Below are 16,105 nucleotides of genomic sequence, written 5' to 3'. Positions count from 1 at the left end.
TTATCAATGATTTGATTCCCGCTTTTCTTGAGGAAGTTAATACTTTCTCTTTGATTTCGGGTTATAAGCTAAATAATGATAAGTGCGAGATCTTACCTTTAACTAAATATACCTTTAAAGATGACTTTAAATCCACTCATTTTACCTGGAAATCTTCCTCTATTAAATATCTGGGCTTACATTTTGCACCAACTATCAAAGGTACAGTCACTTTATTTCTGAATAATTGCCTTGAAAAAATCTCGGATCTCACCACCAAATGGCATCCTTTATTTTTGTCCTGGTGGGGTCGGTTAGATACCATCAAAATGATGCTTTCACCCATTGTCTTATATACCTTATCTAATATTCCAGTTCCTATATCCGCTAAACTTTTAAGGCTATCAATTCAGTTTTATCATCCTTTCTATGGAATAAGAAGACACCATGTATATCTACCCTCAAACTTGATCATCCCAAAGAAGAGGGAGGGGTTAACTTTCCTCTCTTTTCAGTTTATCATTGGGCCTTTCAACTACGGCAGGCTTCTTATTGGCTGCTTGACTCTATTGATGATGCTCCCTTATGGACCTCAGTTGAACTTTCCTTTATCTCTCCTTTTTCGTTTCAAGAATATCTTTCTTTCTCTCGTAAACCCCAAATTATTTCCACCCCACTTTTTAAATTCTCCTCTAAACTCCTTAGTCCTTCGTACCCTGTAGCTCCCATTAATATAGCCTCCTTTCTAACCTCTACAATTTGGCATAACACAAGTTTATTGATAAGGAACAAGCCTTTTTACTGGAAAACATGGAGACAGCGTGGTTTATTGTGGATTTCCCAACTTTTTTCTAATGGAGAGATTCTCTCTTTTTCTTCACTTAGTCAGCTGTATAATCTGCCCAACTCCTTTCTAGACAAATACAAAGCTCTTCGAACAACCGTTTTAGACGCATATTCACTCCTCTCTACTAATGCTCAACCATCTCAACCTATGCATACAAATTTGTCCCTGCTTTTGCGCCTTCAACCCAAAGCATCAACTTTGTATACCTTTCTCCAATCTACTCCTACACCTAGGAATAAAACACCAGTTGAGGAACAGTGGGAAAAGGATTTCAACGTTGATTGGTCTTTATCAGTATGGAGGGCCATTTGGACAAAACTTCGGAAGACTTCGAGATCAGCTAGCCTCACGCAAACACTATTTTATATTTATCATAGACTTTTCTTGTCCCCACAGACCTTACATAAAAGGTTTCCTGACACACTGAATATTTGCTTGTCTTGCGCCTCTCCTGATGCTGATTTATTTCACATGTTATTTCTTTGCCCCCTAGTAAGCAATTTTTGGACACGTGCTTGGGCTCAAATCAATTCAATTTTTAACACACATATACCATTTTCCACAAATAATATTTTTTTAGGCAGCCTTTCATCATCATGGGTCTGGGTAACTAATTTTAAAATTGTTGATTTATTAATTGCAGTTGCCTTTCAACAAATAACGAGGAATTGGAAGAATTTTTCTAACATTTCATACAAAGCTGGTGGTATGATGTCTGTCATAATCATAGAATGGATACATTCTCTAATCTGCCTTCACCTATGATTGCAAAGAGGATTCAACTTTGGTTACCTATTACAGTGTATTTTGATAATTGTGCTAAATCGCATTCCCCATTGCAACCCTCCCAGCAAGAAGTCCTCAAACCTCCTTAATTATATTTTCTTATGTGTATTGTTTATATTTCTATTAATACAATTCTTCTTTTTATACTGTTTTTATTCATGATACTATTTGCTGATCCCTACTGTTCTTTTCCTTTTTTCTTTTTCATATTTATACTGATACAGATTGTTGGTTTGTTAATTGTATTTCTTTTTTTTCCCTTTTTCTTGTAGCATTGTATTTCATAATGACACCTAATTTTAAAAATAACGTCTTTTTTCAAACCTAAAAGAAGCAAAGCAGAAAACTCACTTCCAACCCAGCATTAGAGCCCAGCAGAATCAGTTTGTAACCAAGGCTTCCCCAGTATCGATTAAGTTGAAGAGCTCCGTGGGACCAGAACATGCCCTATGATGGAGCCTGAGAGGGGGTAGAAGGCGCACATACTTAGTACAGTCTTGAAAGTGGACCAGAGTGATCCTTATTTAGAAGTAGAGATTAATGGACTGTCTTCGTCCTTGCTCATATACTTGAGCTACCTGTTCAACTGTTAGGAAGGGACCTACTCTGTAAACTTAGGGCCTGATTTAGGTGTTGGCGGTCCTGAGCCGCCATCGCTTTTTTGGCAGTCTGGCTACCCACATACCTGGCAGTCCAACTGCCTGATTACGATGTGGACAGTAATTTTGCAGTTCGACGAACTTCATTCCACTGCCACCGCCAAGATCCGAGCTCCAGCTGTGGTGGGGGGAGCAGCAGTCAATTGTGGCTGTGCTGACATGGGCACCACTGTCAATATTACAACCTGCCTCTCAGCTGCCCATTTCCACCATGAAAAAGTTGGCAGTAAGGCAGATTTTGGGGGAGATAACATGTCTCCAAGGTGAGAGGGCCCTGGAGACATGTTCATGGTGACACCTATGTGTGCCACGAAGCCATCTACATGATTGCCGGCCCTGCTGCTCCTGCAGACAGTGCTGCAGAGAAACAGTGCGCCCGACCACCTATATGCATATTAGCATGGCCGGATTTGGCTGCAGCTCTTAACTAGTGCCACTGTTTTTGCCGCCATGACTGCATCACAGGCACACGGCAAGCCCTGTTATTGTAATGCAGTGATCAGGATGCTGCCTGCTTGTCGGCGTTTTCCTAACTGCTGCGGGCTCACGTGTGCCCTCCAACATCTAAATCAGGCCCTTAATCATGTGATAAATTGCATGCCAGATATAGTAGAGTTGGAGACCTGGGCAACAGATGCCAAGTTTAAATGGCAGAGCCAGGAGCTGTAGTGAGATTACACCCTGTCTTTTCCAAGGAAGATTTTCACCTGGATCTAAAGGAATAGGTCAGGGAAGACATGTGGGATTTTATAGGAAAACAGATTGGCCTGGTTAAGGGTGTGTAGGGAATTTGCGAAATAACGGTGGCCGGCTTCTTTGATTTGATTTGTCAGTATTTTAATTTATACTGTTTTAAAGTCATAAGAAGTCTATTATCGTGGGGAGTGAATAACAACAGAGCTGTGCTAGGGGACATGAAGTCCAATTATGGCCTCATAGTTATTTGGCGCCTTTCACACCTCACTAACAAAGATTAAACTTTCCCTTTATGCTCACATGGGACTTGGCCAAGTATCAACTTATTTTTGACCTCATACAATGTGACATCCTACATCTCCAATTACAGCATGCTAGAGGGGTTCCTCTCTGATCCTACTCAAATTCAGTTTCTGATTGAATGGGGCTTGCAACCCCCAATACACAAACATAGTAAATGGTGCACAGTCAAAATATCGATCTTTTAATATCGACCTACCTTAATATTGAGTTTTTAATATCGTTGGGAAAGAAACTCGAAGTCAAGAATATCGTTGACCAGATTATCGACCTTAAGATAAATAATATTGGTTTTTTTAATATCGAAGTAAGTAATATCGAAGTAAGTAATATCGTTAGCAAAATTATTGTTGTCGATGGTATCGAGTTTTTTATCAGTGTTGTGTATTTTAGTATGTATTTTATATGTGTGTTTAACATTTTTTTACTGTATTTTCATTATTTTTAAATATATGTATTAAATGTTTAGAAATGTGTAATTTTTTTAGTAAATTTAGCGTTTTAGTATCAGGGCGGGTTGTGGGTTTATAGGGGAATAGGGTGGGAAGTAATTAAATTAAAATTAAGTAATTAATATGTTTTGTTTATTGTTATTGATTATTAATTTAGTGCTAATTAATTATTAATTGGTAATTAATGTGTATTAATTGGTAATTAATTTGTATTAATTGGTTAATTTATAATTACATTAATTATACATAATATATTATTAATTTGTATGTATTGTTATTGTTAATTAATTTATTGTTAACTAATTAATAATTGATGATTCATTTTTATTAATTGATTAATTCACAAATGTATTAATTCTGTGATTTGTATGTGTAGTGGGTTGTGGGTTTATAGGGGAATAGGGTGGGAAGTAATCTAATTATAATTAATATGTTTTTATTTACTGTTATTGATAATTTATTGTTAATTTTTATTAATTGATTAATTGATAATAAATTAATTGTGTGTTTTTTTATGTGTAGCGTGTTGTGTGTTTATGCGAGAATAGTGTGAGAAGTAATTTAATGTTATTTAAGTAAATATGAATTTAATTTTATGGTATTCATTGATACTTTTTTTGTTAATTAATGATTAATATGTTAATTATTTTATAGAAATGATTTAATTGACAAGTATGTTGATTTAACCCCTACTCTATCCTACATTTTCCACACTGTTGCACTCACTGAAGTTGAAATAGTAATTTTAACCCCTACGCTATTCAAAACTTTCCCTTGTGTTGCACTCACTGGAGTGGGAATAGTCATTTTTACCCCTACGCTATCCAACGCTTTCCCTACTGTTGCACTCACTGGAGTGGGAATAATAATTTTTACCCCTACGCTATACAAAAGTTCCCTTCTGTTGCACTCACTGGAGTGAGAATAGTAATTTTTACACCTACGCTATCCAACACTTTCCCTACTGTTGTACTCACTGGAGTGGGAACAGTAATTTTTACCCCTACGCTATCCAACACTTTCCCTACTGTTGCACTCACCGGAGTGGGAATAGTACTTTTTACCCCTACCCTATCCAACACTTTCCCTACTGTTGCACTCACTGGAGTGGGAATAGTAATTTTTACCCTTACGCTAGCCAACACTTTCCCTACTGTTGCAATCACTGGAGTGGGAATAGTCATTTTTACCCCTACACTATCCAACACTTTCCCTACTGTTGCACTCACTTGAGTGGGAATAGCAATTTTTACCCCTACGCTATCCAACACTTTCCCTACTGTTGCACTCACTGGAGTGCTAATAGTAATTTTTACCCCTACGCTATCCAACACTTTCCCTACTGTTGCACTCATTGGAGTGGGAATAATAATTTTAACAGCTACGCTATCCAACAGTATCCCTACAGTTGCACTCACTGGAGTGGGAATAGTAATTTTTACCACTATGCTATCTAACACTTTCCCTACTGTTGCACTCACTGGAGTGGGAATGGTAATTATTACCCCTACACTATCCAACACTTTCCCTGCTGTTGCACTCCCTAGTGTGGGAATAGTAGTTTTAACCCCTACGCTATCCAACACTTTCCCTACTGTTGCACTCATTGGAGTGGGAATAGTAATTTTAACCGCTACGCTATCCAACAGTATCCCTACAGTTGCACTCACTGGAGTGGGAATAGTAATGTTTACCCCTATGCTATCTAACACTTTCCCTACTGTTGCACTCACTGGAGTGGGAATGGTAATTATTAACCCTACGCTATCCAAAACTTTCCCTTCTGTTGCACTCACTGGAGTGAGAATAGTAATTTTTACACCTACGCTATCCTACACTTTCCCTACTGTTGCACTCACTGGAGTGGGAACAGTAATTTTTACCCCTACGCTATCCAACACTTTCCCTACTGTTGCACTCACCGGAGTGGGAATAGTACTTTTTAGTCCTACCCTATCCAACACTTTCCCTACTGTTGTACTCACTGGAGTGGGAACAGTAATTTTTACCCCTACGCTATCCAACACTTTCCCTACTGTTGCACTCACCGGAGTGGGAATAGTACTTTTTACCCCTACCCTATCCAACACTTTCCCTACTGTTGCACTCACTGGAGTGGGAATAGTAATTTTTACCCTTACGCTAGCCAACACTTTCCCTACTGTTGCAATCACTGGAGTGGGAATAGTCATTTTTACCCCTACACTATACAACACTTTCCCTACTGTTGCACTCACTTGAGTGGGAATAGCAATTTTTACCCCTACGCTATCCAACACTTTCCCTACTGTTGCACTCACTGGAGTGCTAATAGTAATTTTTACCCCTACGCTATCCAACACTTTCCCTACTGTTGCACTCATTGGAGTGGGAATAATAATTTTAACAGCTACGCTATCCAACAGTATCCCTACAGTTGCACTCACTGGAGTGGGAATAGTAATTTTTACCACTATGCTATCTAACACTTTCCCTACTGTTGCACTCACTGGAGTGGGAATGGTAATTATTACCCCTACACTATCCAACACTTTCCCTGCTGTTGCACTCCCTAGTGTGGGAATAGTAGTTTTAACCCCTACGCTATCCAACACTTTCCCTACTGTTGCACTCATTGGAGTGGGAATAGTAATTTTAACCGCTACGCTATCCAACAGTATCCCTACAGTTGCACTCACTGGAGTGGGAATAGTAATGTTTACCCCTATGCTATCTAACACTTTCCCTACTGTTGCACTCACTGGAGTGGGAATGGTAATTATTAACCCTACGCTATCCAAAACTTTCCCTTCTGTTGCACTCACTGGAGTGAGAATAGTAATTTTTACACCTACGCTATCCTACACTTTCCCTACTGTTGCACTCACTGGAGTGGGAACAGTAATTTTTACCCCTACGCTATCCAACACTTTCCCTACTGTTGCACTCACCGGAGTGGGAATAGTACTTTTTAGTCCTACCCTATCCAACACTTTCCCTACTGTTGCAATCACTGGAGTGGGAATAGTAATTTTTACCCTTACGCTAGCCAACACTTTCCCTACTGTTGCAATCACTGGAGTGGGAATAGTCATTTTTACCCCTACGCTATCCAACACTTTCCCTACTGTTGCATTCACTTGAGTGGGAATAGTAATTTTTACCCCTACGCTATCCAACACTTTCCCTACTGTTGCACTCATTGGAGTGGGAATAGTAATTTTAACCGCTACGCTATCCAACAGTATCCCTACAGTTGCACTCACTGGAGTGGGAATAGTAATTTTTACCACGATGCTATCTAACACTTTCCCTACTGTTGCACTCACTGGAGTGGGAATGGTAATTATTACCCCTACACTATCTAACACTTTCCCTGCTGTTGCACTCCCTGGTGTGGGAATGGTAGTTTTAACCCCTACGCTATCCAACACTTTCCCTACTGTTGCACTCATTGGAGTGGGAATAGTAATTTTAACCGCTACGCTATCCAACAGTATCCCTACAGTTGCACTCGCTGGAGTGGGAATAGTAATTTTTACCCCTATGCTATCTAACACTTTCCCTACTGTTGCATTCACTGGAGTGGGAATGGTAATTATTACCCCTACACTATCCAACACTTTCCCTGCTGTTGGATAGTGCCTGGAGTGTGAATAGTAGTTTTAACCACTACGTTAGCCAATATTTTCCCTACTGTTGCACTGTTTGGCATTGGAATAGTAATTTTATTCCCATCGCTATCTAATATTTTTTGTATTTTTTTAGTTAATGTAGTACATAATTAATTTTAAAAAGATTAAAAATATATATTTTTTTAATGTGTTACATATATTTATTTAATATTAATTTATATTATTTTTTATGTGTATAGATGTGTTTGTCACGGGTCCCTCGGAGGCCTCTCAGGATCGGTTTATTGCTCAAATGGGTCTACCTATTGACACCCTCAATTCAGAAATACTTTTATAGCACGGAAGATTAAGGTGGTCAATCGGGGGAAGGAAAGGAAGGGGACAGCGGGGAGGGAGACCTGAAGAAAGAAGAATACCCTGTTATAATACTGCATATGATACATATAGCGATACAGTTCTCATTTAATTAGTAAACAATAATCCTAAATATCTGTAAAGAAAAGAAACACACTTCTGGCAGTAACTTCAAGTAGGAGGATCAATACTCGTCCTAGCTGCAAGCCTTTACCTCTGGCAGCACTGTGAACATAAACCAGAGGATTAAGCCAAGAACAAAAAAACAATCTTCAACTTCATAAGAATCTTTATCCTTCACTGACTACCCACCAATGTTGTTGCATAGATCCATGTCACATGGGAGGAAGGATATTTTTTGTATTTTCATCCTCTCACTGTCCCTTTGCTAAATAGGACGAACAAAAACACACAACATGCACCATAAAATATATTTCGTAAAAGGTTCCGTTTAATGATTGTCGGTTGCACATTATTTGATTCATAATGCAATGCCACTTAGCCACCGGAATTATTCAAAATCAAACATATGGTATAAGGTTTGAGGAACAATCAAATTAATATACCACCTGGTATATTCAATGTCTCTGTATCAGAGTTTGGAGTTGTAACAGGGCTGAACAACCCCTTCATGATCCCTTTGTAATAGCGATATTCCAAATACACAGGAAAAATTAGCACTTCCTGACTTTTAAACTAGGTTTGTTGCGTAGTGTGAATATGCGATATGCCCCTTCAATTGGCCACAAAGTAAACAAACAGGGGAGGTGGTGTCATAGACACCCTTACCGCACATGGGGAAGACCCACAGCAAACTACACGAGTCTCCAGCGTATCCGGGAACAGGTCAAGAATCAGCAGCATCTTCAAGAACTGGAATAATCTGTGCAGATAGTCTCCAACGACCGGCTTTCATAGCCCCCGGCATTGGAGTGATGTATTTCCTGCGAGTACACGCGACGCGACGCACAGGATTCTGGGGGTTGGAGTTCCTACCCCTTTGTTTTCCACTCCACCATGTTTGTAATGCTCGGTACACGGCGGTGTACCTGCCCCAGGTCCCTGTCTGGCCGTTCTGCTGATCCACTGCGGCGCCAGTCCCGCTGCAGAACTTGTGTATGCAGTAAGTGTGTAACAGTATTTATAATTGATAAGATTTTTTAAAACAATTTGTAAGTTATTAAAATAATTACTAAAAAAATATTAATAAGTAAGTATATGTATATATTGTATTATATGTATATGTTTAATGTATTTTTTAATTATATATATTATAATTTTTAAACATTTTAAAATATTTCTAACTATGTTTTTGTACTTACCATAATGTAGATAGAATGTCGATATTCTTGACTTAGATATTCTTGGTGTGATATTACTGTAGGTTCGATATTCTGAGCTTCGATATTCTGTCAGTGATTCATAGTGAATAATTATACCTCAAAAATAAGCTACCAGTGTACAAACCTCCTTAAATTCCCATGTGGTGATATACTTGACTGAAGATATAGACTCCATTGACTCTCCCCAGGTTTGTGAGCAGAGGGAAAAGTGACTATTGGAGGTCAGATCATGAAAGACCTAGCTATTGGGGCAGACATAAGAGAGAGAGGCAATTACAAATGATAAGAGAAATTAAATTACTGACCAAGAAATATGGAGCAGCTCCTACAAGCACTAATAGAAGACACCTAGAAATGGCCAAGTTATTGTTGAATACCTATCAAATTTCAGTAGTTGACTATGCTTTACATCACCTCTAAATATGCCCTTCTTAACAGGGAGAAAATGCCAGCAGACTTCGATTGGCTCATCTGTGACATCAGCATGTGTCAATGGCTTTCCAAACTAATTATTACGAATAAGGAGACAGGAGAAATTTCAGCAGGTATTTGCCAACACTTTACAAAATACTATAAAATTGTCTATACAACAGAATCCAAAATTATCTAGAAGCAGAGGGACAGTTCTTTAAGGACTTCCCCAACGTTGGCAACTGATGGGAGTGACCTGTTAGAAGGAGAAATAACAATGGAGGAAATAATGTCTATTTTCCTGAGCTACCATACAATAAGGCACCCTGGAAATATGGTTTCAATGGGGAGTTTTATAAGTGGTGTAAGAAAAATATTATGAAGGTACTCTCTAAAAAGGCACTGATCTTGATTATCGTCGAACCCCCACTCATCTATCTAATGAGGAGAGATTATTGGAGTTTTCTTCTGCCCTCCACCGAAATCTTGTACTAAGTAGTGAGTTGGGGGATGTTAGAATCCACGGATGAGCCCATGGGGAAAATACACAGAACTAATACTATGAAATGGAGTTACTGAAAAGTATGAATCTGAATGTAGCACAATGTATACTTAAATAAGGGAAGCCTTCTGAGCCTGAGAAATCAATTGACATGAAATGGACCACTGACTAACAAAGCTGTTTTCATTCTTGAGCACACTTCTATTTTGATAGTTTGCCAGTTGACTCTATTGCTTGCTGATCAATGATTAATGTTATCAGTCAAATGCTTCATATTGGTAAAGAGCAATATATACTTCCTTCCATTTTCCCATTTATCTCACTCTTTTTTAATCCTCTCCTTTCTTTTTCCCTTTCCTCTTGCCTTCACCTCTATTAGGATCACAATAATAGAGGTTTGACTACAGAGACTGTTTTAGATATTCACCCCATAAATGTGGACGTCAGTCACTGGCCAACACCTGCACTATTCCCCAATGCCTATGGCGGCCATTGGCTGACACTGAGGAGGCATTAGAAGGATCATCTGATGCTTGCACCAGAGAATTCCTTTACTCTCTTTAGAGAGTGGGATGTTTAATCACTTCTGCTTCAACCCCTGACCCGCCTCCCATCCATCTGTGACATCAACATGCCGTAAGGTACACTGAGGTCACAATTTCTTAACTTGGACCCAAAGCAAGCAAGCATTAAAGAGATCTTTCCCACTCTGGTGAGGTTTTTCTGGGCTCACAATGCCTCCCCACGTAACAGGGAGGCATCATTGGAAAAGGGAGAATCTCCCCTTTCCAATGATGCCTTCCTGAAATGGTTTCCTGATTGTGGATCGACAGCAATCCACAACCAGGACAACCTACAGGGACCTGTGTTTGGCCTTGTGATGAATGGGCTCACCCTCCTGGGAGTCACATAAAAAAAGTTTTTTCCTCTCACGGGTGCAATCACTCCCCATGAGATATTATTAAATGACATTAAAAAAATTAAATAATCAGGGGGTCTGCCCTTCTGGCATAGCGGCACATTTAAAAACAAAAAAGAGAAATTAAATTGCCAGCATGTCAGCCATCCTGGAATACAGGCTGACCTCTATTTGCCCCTATAAGAACTGGGGTCACCAATTGCACTGTGGTAGCTTGCGCGAGCAGGAAGGCACCGGAAAGCTAGGTGGTTTCTTGGGGGGTAGGGAAGAAGGGGGGTTGAGTTGGTGGCACAAAGGCAGGATGGTTCCCTTTGCTCACTGAAGGTGGTTGCCTGGGTTCCCCAGCGCTGGGCCAGATCAGTGGGTTTGGTGGAGCCCCTCACTCAACTTGGAAAGCAGTGCCTAGGCCCAGTAACTTCCAGTGGTGTAGGTTCCTCCCCTAGGCCCTACCGCCTAAACTCCTGCAGAGGTTCCCCAGGTCCAGTGATGCCCCAACTGACAAGCAGGTTTCCCTCCTTTCCCTAAATACCCCTAGGTCAGGTGACTACTCTCTAAGGCGGCAAAGTGTAACCCCTCCCCTATTCCGGAAGGTTCCAGGAGCTTCCACAGTCTGGGCTATGGGCAGAAAAGGCGGGATGGCATTGCTACTGTATCCAAATGTCCCAGCCTGCTCCTGACTACTAGTGTGTTACTAAAAAGACCACTCCGCAGTAGCAGGGGCCTGTGGCAGCCATGTTGGTAGGAGAGAGCACCTGCACCTTAGCACTGATTGGCAGTGGTAAGGCGCCCAGAGACCTAGGTCCAACAAAAAAGAGGGTGGAAAAAACAAGGCAAAGGGCGAAAAAAACAGGGTAACACCACCCTAGGGCTGACAGGTCTAACATGCGTCCCCCCCCCAGCCGGAAGTAGGGAGAGCTACCCAACCTCTAGGGAGTTCTTGTCACTAAGGCGGAAAAACCGGGAGAGACCGTCAGCATTGGCGTGGTCTACTCCGGGCCAATGTTCCACCCGCAAGTCCATACCCTGGAGGGAAAACCTTAGCAACTTTGAGTTTTCGCCTCTCATTTGCATGAGCCAGCGAAGGGGTCGGTGGTCGGTCTGAATGAGGAAGTGAGAACCAAAGAGGTTTGGCCTCAACTTCTTCAGGGCCCAGACCACAGCGAAGGGGAGTAGCCTTCGGGAAATGAAGGCCACAGGCTGGTCTTGGCCTTCGTCGTTCAATTGAGAGAGCACAGCTCCTATGCCATTCTCAGAGGCGTCTGTCTGCACAATGAACTCCTTTGAGAAATCTGGTGTTGCAAGCACCGGAGCGGTGCACATTGTGTGCTTCAAGGTGTCCAATACCTCTTGACAGGCAGCCGTCCAGATGACTTTTCATGGCTGATTTTTGCATGCTAACTCAGTCAGGGGGGCTACAATGATACCATACCCCTTGACAAACCGGCGATAATATCCAGTGAGGCCGAGGAAAGCGCGGACCTCTGTTTGGGTTTTGGGGGGCTCCCAGGCCATGATGGTCTCAACTTTGGCCTGGAGGGGTTGCGCCTTACCACCGCCCACCATGTGTCCCAGGTAGAGGACAGATCCCTGTCCAATCTGGCACTTGCTAGCCTTGATGGTTAGGCCAGCCCATTGTAGATCCTGGAGCACCTCCTGGAGATGCTGCAGATGGTCCTCCCAGCTGCTGCTAAATACAGTTATGTCATCCAGGTAGGCAGCTGAGAAGGCCTCTAGGCCAGAAAGCACCTGGTTAACCAACTGCTGGAAAGTGGCTGGAGCATTCTTGAGCGGGGTTGGAGAACGCTGTTTTCTCCTTTGCTCCATGCGCCTTGGCAATCTGCCAGTATCCTGACATCAGATTGATGGTACTGAGATACCGAGCTGCTCCCAGCCGGTCAATCAGCTCATCCCCCCGAGGGATGGGGTGAGCATCCGTCTTGGTCACGGAATTCAGACCACGGTAATCCACACAGAACCAAAGTTCTGTTGTGGTGCCCGGGGGGGCCACCTTCGGCACCAACACTACCGGACTAGCCCAAGGGCTGCTGGAAGTCTCAATCACCCCCAGCTCCATTATTTTGGCCACCTCACCCTGTATGCTGCTTTTGATCTTGTCGGACAGCCGGTAAGACTTGGTTTTCATGGGTGGGCTGTCCCCTGTGTCCACGTCATGGGTACACAGATGCGTGATTCCAGGAGTGAGGGAGAACAACGAGGCGTACTACTCCAATACCTGGTGGCAGTCCCTCTGTTGCTCCAGGGTCAAGGATGGGGAGAGGACCACTCCTTCTATCGATCCATACTTCTCGTGGGCCGCCAGAAGGTCGGAAAGAGGCTCGCTCTCTTCCTCCTTGCTCTTATCCGTCACCATGAGGAGAGCAAGCTCAGATCGCTCATGGTGCGGCTTCAGGCGGATGATGTGGAACACCCGATGGGGTTGTCGGGGGGTCTTCAGGTCGACAACGTAAGTGGTCTGGCCTCGTTTCTCCATGATCTCGTATGGCCAGTCCACCTGTCCTGGAGGGCGCTAAGCTCTCCGGGCTCCATGACCCACACCTTCTGTCCAGCATCCAACTCCACCGTCCGAGCGTTGCGGTTGTACCACTCCTTCATGACGGCTTGACTAGCCTCCAGTTTGTCTGAGGCTTCCTTCCACAGCTTGCCCATCTGGCTGCGTAATGCCAGCATGTAGCTGATCATGTCACGGGGAAGCTTCTTCGAAGTCTTCTCCCACCCCTCCTTCACAAGGCTGAGGGGCCCCCTAACGGGGTGGCCATAAAGCAGCTCAGAGGGACTGAACCCGATTCCCTTCTGCGGCACCTCTCGGTACGAAAACAGCAGGCAAGGGAGGAGGACATCCCCCTTCCGCCTCAAGTCCTCTGGCAGGCTCCGGATCATCCCCTTCAGGGTCTTATTGTAGCGCTCTATGAGCCCGTTAGTCTGGGGCTGGTAAGGAGTAGAGAACCGGTAGGTCACTCTGCACTACTTCCATATGGCCTTCATGTAGGCCGACATGAAGTTCGCGCCCCTATCCGATACCACGACCTTGGGGAATCCCACACGGGTAAAAATCCCCATCAAGGCCCCATCAAGGCCCGCGCCACCACAGGTACAGTGATGGTCCTCAGAGGAATGGCCTCTGGGTACCGGGTGGCGTGGTCCACCAACACCAAAATGAACTAGTGTCCCAAAGAAGTCGGCGGGTCCATTGGCCCGACAATATCTATGCCGACCCGCTCGAAAGGGGTACCGACAACCGGGAGTGGTTCCAAAGGGACCTTCAACTTAGACCCAGTCTTGCCACTCACTTGACAGGTCCGACAGGTCTTGCAATAGGCGTCAGAGGTGACTCTCATTCAGGGCCAGTAGAAGTGTGGGACCAACCGTGCAAAGGTTTTGTCCTGACCCAGGTGTCCATCTAGTGGTATTTCATGTGCCAATTCTAGCAGGAAGGCCTGTTGGCATTGGGGACTGCTGGGCCCTTGATGATCCATGCACCGGAGCCTTAGGCTCACTGTAGAGGAGGCCATCCTCCCTGTAAATTTTGTAATTGCCGGTCTCCTGGTTGGTCGTTTGGGCTTCGGCCTGCCGCTGCATGCCTTCAAGCGTGGGGCACTCTCTCTGTGCCCGACAGAATTCCTCCCGGGTAGGCCCTCCTTCCACCCGCCACACAGCAGGGGTCAGTAAGTCCCCGATGGGAACAACTTCCACCTCCGCGTACTCCGGGGTTACCTCCACAGGCTCCCCATCCATCTCATGAGGCGTGTCATCCACAACATCCTCTTCTTGATGAGCATTGGGTTGGGCCGTAGTCTCAGGCTCCAACCCGGTACTTGCCGGGCAGCCATGGACCTCATGACCACGCAAGTCCATCCTGGTAACCCTAGCATTTCAGTGTGGGCTTGGAACTCCACTTCCTTCCAGGCGGTATACTCCAGATCGTTTCTGAGCAGAAACTCAACTGGCAAGGCAGGGCTTACAGCAACTCTCAAGGGGCCCTTGACTCTTCCCCACTCAAAGGGAACCTGAGCCACAGGGTAGTGACTCACACTGCTGTCAGCCAACACGGTCAGATGGAATACGTCGGGGATCACTTGCTCGGGGGACACCAGCCGTCTCAGTACCATTTTCATGCTGGCACCTGTATCCCTCCACCTCCTGTCCATTAACCTGCACGGTCTGCCGGTATTTGGCAGTGTTCGATGGCAATGGTGTCACTGGGACCCTCTCTCTATCCCCGAGTGAGACCAGGGTCAGGCCTGTCCACTCCCCTCCCTTATCTAGGTGTAACTCCTCCCCCAGCGCTAGACTAGCCACCCCGGGGCTCTTACCTGCTGTGGGGGCTGGGGACCTCTTGCAACACTGGGGATCCCCCTCGTAGTGTCCAATCTCCCCGCACTCGTAGCACCGGACAGTTCTTGGCTCCTGACTCTTGTCAGGGTAAGTGGGTTTCTGGGATCCAGATTGAGGTGGGGAACCTACCCCCTTCCCAGGCTGTCTGTTTTGTGGGCCTTGAGAGAACTCTTTCCTTTTATCTCCCCCTCTCTCTTCTGGGGAAAACCCTGTCCACCTTTCAGGCCATCTCCCCCGGGTCCCTTGTAGGACACCCGAGTGCTAACCCAGGTACCCGCCTCCTCCGCAAGTTCACGAGGGTCGGTCAACTTGCGGTCCACCAGATGTTGGCGCAGCTCCGGAAAACATTTATCTAGAAGGTGCTCTCTTCAAAACAAGTTGTACAGCCCTTCATAATCACTCACTTCGCTGCCACGCACCCAACCATCTAAAGCCTTTCGGGCATAGTCAAAAAAATCCACCCAGTTTTGTGTATGCAGCTTATGGCTGTTGCGGAACCTCTGGCGATACTTCTCTGGGGTGAGGCCAAACTTCCTAAGCAGGGCCTCCTTCATGACAGGGTATTTGACCTGGTCCGCTTTCTTTAAAGTCAGGAGTGTGTACCTTACCACGGGAGGTATGTATCGATACAGGCCACCCCCCAGTAACTCTCGGGCACCCCATGGGCTACCAAGGACACCTCATACGCCTCCAACCACTTGTCAATGTCATCCCCACACTGTAGCTAGCTATCACCTCCTTTGTTAGATAGAACTTAGGCTCTTGTGGAACCTCTGGTACGCTGCCACCATTCAGATTACCTTGCGCACCTATCTGCATTGCTCGCAGCTCCAACTCTTTTAAGCTAAGCTTGTGCGCAAGCTTCCTCTCCTCCATAGCTAACCTTTTTT

This window comes from Lissotriton helveticus, chromosome 5_1 (assembly GCF_964261635.1).
Source record: "Lissotriton helveticus chromosome 5_1, aLisHel1.1, whole genome shotgun sequence".
Taxonomy (NCBI): Eukaryota; Metazoa; Chordata; class Amphibia; order Caudata; family Salamandridae; genus Lissotriton; species Lissotriton helveticus.
Note: the sequence above shows the minus strand (reverse complement) of the source record.